At 40.6% G+C, this 10,496-nt stretch overlaps 1 protein-coding gene across 1 annotated transcript in view; it reads left to right on the top strand.

The window, feature by feature from the left end:
* Nucleotides 1-3,664: 3,664 nt before the first annotated feature.
* The window catches only part of LOC115749655, a 145,755-nt gene continuing 138,923 nt past the window's right edge, over nucleotides 3,665-10,496 (top strand). Inside the window, exon 1 of the transcript XR_007198182.1 lies at nucleotides 3,665-3,701. The gene's annotated coding sequence lies outside the window, so the exon portion shown is untranslated. The remainder of the gene's footprint in view (nucleotides 3,702-10,496) is intronic.

Here is a 10,496-nt window from a genome sequence, read left to right as displayed (position 1 = left end):
GTGGTGGTGGTGGAGGGAGTTGTTCATCCGGAACACAAGGTGATGGAACTGAAATTTGAGGAGGCTCGGGTGTGCCGTATTGAACCATATATTGCCATCTTCCGTCATCTTCACCAAGAGGTCCTACAGTAGGGTCACCGTCAAGATACCTCTGGTATAACGAATCTTTCTTTTTCTTCTTTCTTCTTGAGGAAGGCCGGTCTTCTTCTTCTTGATTTGTGCAAGAGGGACATGCACAATCAATATCCCAGAAAATGTGTCTCGAAGGATCCTTATAATGGTAGATGGGTTGGCCATTAGAATCAAAGGATTGGACATGTTCTTTGGGATCCGGACACTCTATGCTTACCGATTCGATCGGACATGGAGTAAAGCACGAAATGGTAGGAAAAGAAGGAAATGAAGAAGGAGAGTCTTCTTTCTCTTTGGCAAATTTGATGGTCACAGTACCATCTTTCTTTTTGATAAACTGAGGCTCAAAAGATCGAACAGGGCGAGAATTCCGGTGAAACTTCTCATAATTTGTTACCCAAATGTCGGCAAGTAATTTGACAAGCTGATCTCTAGGGATTTGTCTGGGTACATGGACACAAGAGGTTTGGTCATGATCAATGGAGATGATCGAGCTTCATCTCGAATTAGGGAGGTTCGTGTCTATGGCATGATTTTGAACTCGGTAAACCATTTAGTAGTGAAGCGTTGCGGCCAAAGAGTTAGGAGTCCGAGGGGCTCATGTAATTTGAAGCTGAACTTTAAGAGCTGAAAGCAGGCTGGGATCAGCAAGAGCCATGTTGACATTTGGGAACAGGGTGACAAAAACTGTGCCAGCATTTAAGGTAGTCCGAACCGAACCAATACAAGCATGTTGGTAGTCCGTAAAGCGAGTATCCAAAAGAGCAATCCTTTCTACTACAGGTAATCCTTTCCGGCCATGAAAGGATAGAGCAAGTCGGATAGCTCCAAAATGCGGATGGGTGAATCCCGTTGGATCCATCGAAGAGGAAATTCCTGGGGAATCTGGAGAGTCACGAATTGTTCTTGTTGAGTTGCCAAGATGTGGTGCTGATCAAACTTTAAGGATCGAACATATTCCTTGACAGCACGAGAAGTATGTTTGATGAGATGTTTTATGGATCCGATGGGTGAGAAAGATGAGGGTTTCGAAAAGGCTGAGTAAGGATTTATGAGAGGGAGTTGGGGCTCCGAAATCTTACTATCTTTAGAATATGCAACTTCATAAAGATAGTCGATCTTGGAAACCGTAGATTTGCGAAGTTTTGGAGGAGAGGCTAGAGAAATTGAGGAAGTAAGGTGTACTAGAGCAAGAAGATCGGAGGAAGATTTCATGATTGTAAATGCTTCTCTTCTTACAGATCCGCAAGTTAGATTCGTAATCTTAACTTAGATTGACTATAGTTGGCTCTGATACCATCAAAGGAAGTGGAGACAAGCCCGAATCTAGAAGCAGGTATGCTAATCCCATATGGCCTATCTGCAGGCGACTATGATGGATTTGCCTTTTAGCATCTAAATTCATTCTTGAAGCTCAAAGATAGTTATCAATTTGTATCTTCCAGAAACCAAAGTCATTTCCATCAAATTTGTCGATTTTCAATTTAACTTCTTCTGTCTCCATTGATTCGCTTCAACTCGAGCAAGCCCGGCTCTGATACCAATTGTTGCGCGGAACAAGCGATCGAACATTAAATAGACAGAATAAGAAAATAAATCGAACACCGGATGTGCGTGGTTCAAGAGTAGAGACTTACGTTCGCGGGGAGATCAATAATGAATTCTACTATATATCAAACGATACATGGAGATTACGGACCAAACTCTAGTAACTCAAACATTCTCAATTTTTCCCAAGTTCCAATTACATTTAATAACGCACACAATGTTTAGCCTCAAATTTATAGCGAAATAATCTCTCAATCTTGCAAAAAAATTAAAACAAACCTTAAACTCACAAGATTTAATCGGCTCGAATATTGATTCTTCTCGATGTAATTCTATGGACAAAACCAATAAAGATTAACCCTCTTAAGCACTCGACGTCAAGACGGCGCTTCAATAGGCTATGTCATGTACGGCGCTTCAAGACTTCGCCCAACGAAGATCAACAAGAATATGTATATATGTCGTACAAAATGACGAGCAACCAACTTCTATTCGGATCAATAAGAGTCGATCAACCAAAAAAGTCCAACATGGACTTCTTTTCTTGCATGTAACTCCAACATAAGAAAAGAAAGTAAATCTTTTCCTTTCTTATCTTTTTCTCTTTTTTTCCTTTGACCAAGTCAAACCCCAAATTCAAAGTCCATGTTCAGTCTTCGCTCCCGAATGCAAAATCTCATAGTTGGATTAAGACTTGGATTATATGAACAAGAAATAGGATTTGCGGAGGACGTCAATAAATATTTATTTATTTCCTCAATTTAGATTTTCTTTTCGGGCTCAAACTCGAGACATATTTTTAACATTATGGACGCGATCGTCGGTCCAAGATTTCGATCCCCATCTTCCGCCAGCTCGTTCGGATGGTGTAGAACAAGAAGAGCATGGGGAGCTTCTGGGAGGCCTTCCATTCACACAAAGATGTGCTTTGAGCAAAGGGATGTAGAGGCGGGGCAACAGCAGCTTGGAGATGTCGCCTTCTTGGAAGGATGGGAATAAGAGAAAATGGCTAATGGGTATGTAATTTCATCTCCATCTATTCTTTGTTGACTTACTTTCAATGAGATCTTGCTACTGTAATCATAAATTCCTCATTGGTAGAATTGAAATATTGTCTGTTCATAATCCTTTTTTATATGTGCTGGTATGGTGATGTCGTCCAATGGGATTTGGTATGATTGTTTAATTTCTTGTGTGTTGTTTTTTTGTTAGGCACCAAGGAGAATTTGTATGGTTATGAGTGAGTTACGACGGGGTTTTTGGGTAGATGTTCCCGAGACTTTGGTTGGCAATGATGATGATATGAAGAAGATTATTGGATTGCTAGCCAAGACACGAACAATTGGAATTTATGGTATGGGCGGCATTGGCAATACCACTCTCACCCGTGGAGAATTTATGCATTGCAGCTTCCTTCTAGATATTCAAGAAACAACCGAATGTGGATGATAAATCGGGAAGTAAGATTATTGTTGTAATGGCATGGGCCCATCACTTGCAAGATATTATCCGCTTTGGACATGCACTCCTCACGATTTTGTTTCTCCGAGGGCTGCCCATACAGCCCTCATAAAACGCGTTTTGCAAGTCTAAAGGGACCCATTGCCATATAAACTAACCCAGGACTCCCCTCCTAAGCGATGTGGGACAATGAATGTCACATAATCCCCCCTTTAGCAGCACGGCGTCCTCGCTATGCCCTCGGCGGCACCAGCGAGCGCCCACCGCAGTCCACACATGCTGTCGGAAGTTGGCTCGTCCACACATTCCGTGTGAAGTCGGTTCCGATACCAACTGTAATGGTTTGGGCCTACTACTTGCAAGATATTGTCCGCTTTGGACACACAGTCCTCACAGTTTTGTTTCTCCGAGGGCCGCCCATACAACCCTCATAAAACGTGTCTTGCAAGTCTAAGGAGACCCATTGCCATTTAAACTAACACAGGACTCCCTTCCTAAGCGATGTGGGACAAGGGATGTCACAATTGTCACATCTAGATGTGAAGCTATACTTGATCAAGGTGAAATTTGGATTATACTACTAGTATAAACTTGAGGAAATGAATGCCTTTGCTATCCTCGAAATGCCTTTTGGCATAAATTTAGGACGATTTTCTTTATCTCTTGAGGTTCCAGATTCATATTTGTGTGTGTAATCCAACAAGAAAATATGGGAAACGCCTAAGAAATTAAGAGAAGTACTGAAAGATGTCCACAAGATATTGAGAATAAGGTACGATGCATTAGAACATGGATATCAACAAATATTTCTGAACATTGCTTGTTTTTTCATTGGCATGCATACCAAATTTGCCAGAGCACCGTGGCGTTTATCCAGTTTGGTAATTGAAGAACTGAAGGTTAAGTAACATATGGTGGTGAGTAAAGGAGGGAAAAGTACACTAGAAGTGTCATAACTTGTGTACGGCGTTCACTTGAGTGCCATAACTTTCAAAAATCGTTCACTTGAGTGCTACGTCGGAGCAAAATCGTTCACTTGAGTGCTATAGTAACTTTTCCGGCGTGCCACGTCGGCTTTCCGGAGTGCCACGTCATCTTTCCGGCGTCTACGCTAACTTTACCGACGTGCTACGGTAACTTTTCCGGCGTCTACAGTAACTTTTCCGGCTGCCATGTCAACTTTTCCGGCTACCATGTCAACATGGCACTCAAGTGAACGATTTTTAAAAGTTATGGCACTTAAGTGAACGTTTTGAAAGTTATGGCACTCAAGTGAACGCCGTACAAAACTTATGGCACTTCTAGTGTACTTTTCCCAAGAAAGGATATGGTAAATTAAGAGATCTTGGAAAGGAGGATGTGTGCCTAACCAAGGACGTCGTGTGCCTAGCTTGCTAAGGATGTAGTGTTAAGTTATGTTGTTGAGTAAAGAATATAGTCAATTAAGAGATCTTGGTAAGGATGATGAGGAGGAGACCAGGTCTATGGAGAGGAAGCCTTGAAAGTACTAGAAGCAAATAAGGTAACCTACTACCTATTTTTCCCTGCTCTCTTAGCTCTTTTGTACTTATTTAGTCCAATATGTAACATCTGTTGTAATTTAATTCATCTTACCTATTAAATTGCATAATGGCAAGAGTGCTCTTGTTTCTAGGGATATTTGTCCTCCCCTTTTTTCTGAATACCCCTATAAGAAATTTCTAGCAGTAAATCTATAGAGTCTGGAAATGAAAAGGGATGTTGCAGCTTTAAAACATGTATTTCTAAACACATAAATTGCAATGCTTCACCGCACAGTCATTTTGCGAACCGCTACAACAAAGCCACAACTTTATCAAACAAACATATGAGAACAGGTCACAAGTTCTAATCTTGGCACCCCTTGTGTCTGTTACGTCTGTTAATGCCGTTATCGTGCTTATTTTACGGTCTGCAGTTGTCTATGTGATGTGGTTACGTTCAGGTGTAAAGCTTCGTATGCGAGAAAATGTGTTGTGTAGTATGTATATACGTTTTGTTGGCCTGAACTTTTTCTGAAACATATGATGCAATACTAAGATATCCACTGCTTTGCTTGTAGGTTACTAGAAAGGTTCAGGCCATTTGTTTTGAGAGGGATGGCACGGATGAGATAGTTGACCAGGGGTGTCGCATGTACAAAAGTGAACAGTTTTGAAATTTGTAGAACTTAAGGTTCCTTAAAGCAAGAAGAGGTGAAAATGTTAGTGGAGATTGTACGATGTTATTATCTGAATTAAGACGACTTCTATGGGGAGAGTTGTCCAATGTCTTTTGTTCGCAAACAATTTTAATCTAGGAAAATTAGTTGTGCTCAGATTTGTCACGGAGCACTACTTTCGGTTAGATTAAGAAAGGAAAGGATGTCATCTTCTCTGTATTTCGAGGTCCCCTTGTTTTCAGTACTAATCCTGAGATATATTCATTCCTCTTGTTGGCAAAGCAGCTAAAAGTTGTCAAGCTTATTGGTTGTGCATATTCAAGGTGTACCACTCCTGCCTATCGGCCTTTAACAAAATTTGGAGACTCTAATCTTTGAAAGTCGCACCTCGTTGGCACGAATTCGCTGTTCTATCGGGAAGGTCGAGAGTCTCGTTTCCTTGGACTCGAGGGACTGTAAGAATCTCGAGGAACTACCTATAGAATAGGGTAGATTAGAAGAATTGAAAGAACTTTCGGATAGAACAGCTATACGAGAAATTTCTGAATTTCATTTTCAGGTTCTCTGAAGATAGCTGGGGACGCTTAATGGCAAGTATTGTACAAATTTCACTCCACTTCTGGAGGCAATTGGCTCCCTCATGAAACTGCCTCATTTATCATTGTGAAATTCATTGAGAAAGATCCTCGACTCAATGAAAGACGTCACTAACCAAACTGTACTTGTCCGGCTGGAGCATTACGAGAGTTCCCTGAGGAATTTGCAAAGTTTGACTCATGATGCTTGCCTCTAGTAAGAGAAGAAAGTTCCTCAATAAGATCGAGTTAGAGAACACATCGATCTCGTCACTTGCCAGAAAGCATGGGAAATCTTTCTTCTCTCCGACAGCTTTTTTTTACGGGGTTGCAGCGAACTTAAGTTGCTTCCGTAAAGCATCATTGAGTTGCATCGTTCTTTTTTTTTTTTTTTTTGGTAAAAACAAATGATGCAACTCAAAATTTGAATATTTAGAGCAATTAGTAGCGACAAATTGTCGTGAATTTGTGGAGATCCTGGGGCTCAAAGAATCAAAATCTCTTGATATCTCGGTATGCAAGTCAATTGAGAATTTATCTGATTTGTTAGAATGTGAGAACTCAAAAACTATCTTGCCTCAAGACAGGAAATTACCAAAAATGTCCTATTGCATTTTATCAATTCAATCATAATTTTTTTTGGTCAATTCATTTGTAAACCTTTTCGTGTTTTGCCAATTGAATCTGTCTAGCAAATTTTGGCTGGAAACGTGGATTTCGGCTGTCTTACATGGCAGGTCAGATGCTGGTAGATGAACTTTAATTATATTTTGATATTTTTTTTGAAATTTTTGGGAATTTTGTTATTTTTTTTCCTTTTTTACTTTTTTTCCTTAGACTTAGGGCCGGTGACGTCCGTGATGCCTTTGTCCAGGCCTCAAGAGCATCCTCGCCCTCACTTGTGGCTAGTCGGCAGCCCTCGCCCTCATCGTCTCTAAGTTCAGGGAAAAAGGAAAAGCAAAGGAAAGAAAACGAAAAAAGAAAATAAGAAAAATTATAGAAAATATAAAAAAAATCATTAAAATTTGTTCACATTAGCACCGGCCGTGCTACGTAAGATGGTCGGCATCCACGTCAGCAATTATCGGCTAAAGTTGGCCAAAAGGACTGAATTAGCACAAATGCAAAAGATTTAGGATTGAATCGACAAAAAAAGCTTATGACTAAATTAGCACAATTTTTGATAATTTTTCCTATGTTACTGTGTATAAACTATCGACATGATGCAAATATATGAATAGGTGCTGAATGATTGGAGTATCGGCAAGACATTAGAAGCTAAGGAGTTTTCCCACGATTATGAACGTCGATGGCCAACTGCTGATATCGACGTTAGGTGACGATTGAGGGATGATTGATATTTAATGAACCCAACTAATTGGTAAAGGCAGAAGATTGAAAGCCAGGGATAGGACGGTTGAAGCGAAATCGATAGTTCGCAAAAAGACTTGCGCAATCATTTATCTTAGGATTAGTTAGTTCTATTTCTTGATAGGAGCTGGGCAGTTTTCTGGATGTTAAATACCATTGAATGGGTTACTTTTTATTGGCATTGAAAACATGTCTCGTTCTTCTTCTTTTTTTTTTTTCTAGTAACGGGAAGAAAATAAGGAGAGCTATTTCCTGAATCCAAAAGAGAGTACTTGGATTATCCCAATAACGAAAAAATGTATCATGCTTGAATATAACTGGGATTCGTGGTCGTGGATCCTAAAGTTGAGCTCATCGCAAGTGCACAGCATAACCACATATATAAGATAAGGTACAGTTATGAAATACGATCATATAGCGGAAAAACAAGGACATGAAGCTATAATTTTAAACTTGAATATACAACCACTTAAAGCCGATTCGAATCATTGTAAAGGAATCGACGATCATGAACCCAAATTTGTACTTTTTAATTCATCAATTTATTGGTTTCATTTTTGGACTTATCTTTTCTCTAGATTTAGTTAATTTAGATCCTTGTCACGTTTTCGTTTGTTGTCCGAATGGCCACTGAACCCCCAAGTCTAATAAAAATCGAAGATCGACTTTGGGTGTATGATAAGCACAACATAAAGTATTTTCCTGTGGAATGCCTGCCAAAATGCCTTGCCTGCTACAGAAAATCTCTTCAAGAGAGAGATAGTACCTGAACCCATCTGCGCAATATGCCAACGGGAAGTGGAGACGATCGAGCATGTACTGCTTCTTTGCCCGTAGACGGCCTCGGATCTGGGAGGCTCGAAACAATTGCATCTTCAGGAAACGAATCCCAGACCAGAAGCGAACCATTAACACGGCTACAGCTACTTTTGAGAATATGGCGAGGTGGATCGGAAACACGAAGAAGAAAGCGGAATGAAGGGAAGGCGTGTCTCAGATCTGGAAGCCGCCCCGAGATCGGAACTCAGAAGATTAACATTGATGGCTGTTTCGTTTCTGGTTCGGCGAGAGGGGACCATCGCGCGCGTGTCGCGACTCCCATGGCCGAGCGGTAGATGGATTTGGGAAGGTGGTGATGGCCAACTCCCTTTGCGTGCGTGTACCCTCCCTCGGCCCTTTAAGACTTATTAGATTAAATTAAGGTGGGGTCACAGGGTTACGGTGTGCGCTCATGCGGGCAACCACATCCCCTTGAGCAGTTATCCGCTTCAAACGTGAAAAGTCACGTTGGTTGATTTTACATCAACAAAAAGGAACACTCCTCCCCATCGTTCTCTCAAGTTACTTCATTATGTCACTTCCAAGAAAACAGAGAACAAAAGAACGCTCCTCCCCAATTGTCGATTGTCATTTGACAGAGAAAAACTCCATGATCGCAAAGGGCATTTAACTAGTGATCAATAAGGTATGTCCTCGTGATGTATCTTCGTCGATCGCTGATCCGGTGATCTATTGAGCATGTTTCCGCTTTTAAGTATGTATTAGATTGGATTAAGTTTCCAACATTGGTATCAGAGCATGTGTTACTTGATTCCCGATCGTTTTGTGTTGATATGGTGTGTTTTTTTTAAGGATTTTAACCCTAATCGCGTAGTTACTGTTCATGACATTTTGATTATGATTCGTTCATCAAAATAGTAAATTGAACATACCATTAGAACGGGCTCGTCGAGACGATCGTTTTGAGTGGTCGCCGGCCCGGAGGGTTGTCGCGACCCTCCCGGAAATTTCCTTCCCGGGGGTGGAATAGGGCTAACGAGCCGATCCCCTCCTTTTTATAGACATATACATGGGGGATCGCGAGTCTCTCCCAAGACCCATTACTCGAATCGCGATGTCGGGTAAAATTTTTCAAATATCGAAATTGACCTTGTGTGGTCGGGTGGCATGTGCGAGATGTACATGCAATTTGGAGTCGCCACCGATCGATTTATTGGAAGGTACGATCGGAAAACCTTACCGAGCGGTCGGGAGAAACCGTTCGGTTCCGCAAAAACCGGAGATTTTGGGTCCGGGGATTTGGTTACGCCAAGTTTCATATTTGACGCCCTTTCGGTTACCGATGTTGATTGTTTTTCTAACCTAAGATTTCATGCGGATGCGCTATCGGGTGAGGTAGGCCCTAAAAAAAAAATCTAAGTATTCATACGTATGGGATTTTTCTATCCTAATCAATCACAATCAAGAAAAAATAATGCGCAATCAAAATCATTACAATCGATCAAATCAATCAATCAAGGTTCAATATGTCTAAAATGGCCCTATCGGCCCACACACAAATCAATTTTGGGTATCGGGGTGATTTGGTAAAAATTTGGGGCGGATGGCCCGTAAGGGTATAATGGTCATTTTTGGGGTTTGGGACTAGAAAATCACAAAATTTCGATTTGGCCAGCTTGAATGTGGCCATTTCTCATTTTTTGTGATTTTCTTGAATTTTTCTAATTTTTTCTATTTTTTTGAATTTTTATTTATTTTTCAAAAATATTGGGAATTTTCCGGATCGAAATTAATCAACCCTCGTAGTCTCAAAAATTTTCGATCCAGACTTTATGAGTCCCGAATCGATCTACAAATTTTTAGAAATTTTTTATGAAAATCGGGAATTTTTATGAATTTTCTAAGTATTTTTACAATTTTTTTGGATTTTTGGAAATTTCTTTTTATTTTTTATTATTTTTTATTAACAAACCGGACCGGGTCAACCCGGTCAACGACCGGTCAACCCGGTCCGACCGCCCATGACCCGCTCGAACCCTAAGAAAAACGACACCGTATATGCATTTATCTAAATATTTTTTTTTTTTTTTTTTAATATATTTTCTAATATCCGAATACAAAAGAAAATAACGGACGGCCGAGATCAATCTCGATTTGATCTCGCCCGTCGACTCATGCTCAAACAAAACGACTACACTTCGGCCTCTTACACCAAAACGACGTCACTTATCCCAAAACAAAAGAACGGCCGCGATTAAACCCGAAAATTGATCCGGATCGTTGACTCAACCTTAAGCAAAACGACGCCGTATCTAATAAATGCATGGACGGCTACGATCTATTTGAGATCTAATCCGAGCCGTCAACTCTTCTAGACCCAAAACGACGACGTTTCCTTTAGTACTGGACGGCTACGATCAAACTTTAGATCTAATCCAGCCGTTCATTCC

Source organism: Rhodamnia argentea, chromosome 4 (genome assembly GCF_020921035.1).
Source record: "Rhodamnia argentea isolate NSW1041297 chromosome 4, ASM2092103v1, whole genome shotgun sequence".
Classification (NCBI taxonomy): Eukaryota; Viridiplantae; Streptophyta; class Magnoliopsida; order Myrtales; family Myrtaceae; genus Rhodamnia; species Rhodamnia argentea.
Note: the sequence above shows the minus strand (reverse complement) of the source record. Positions and strands in the feature narration are given on the sequence as shown.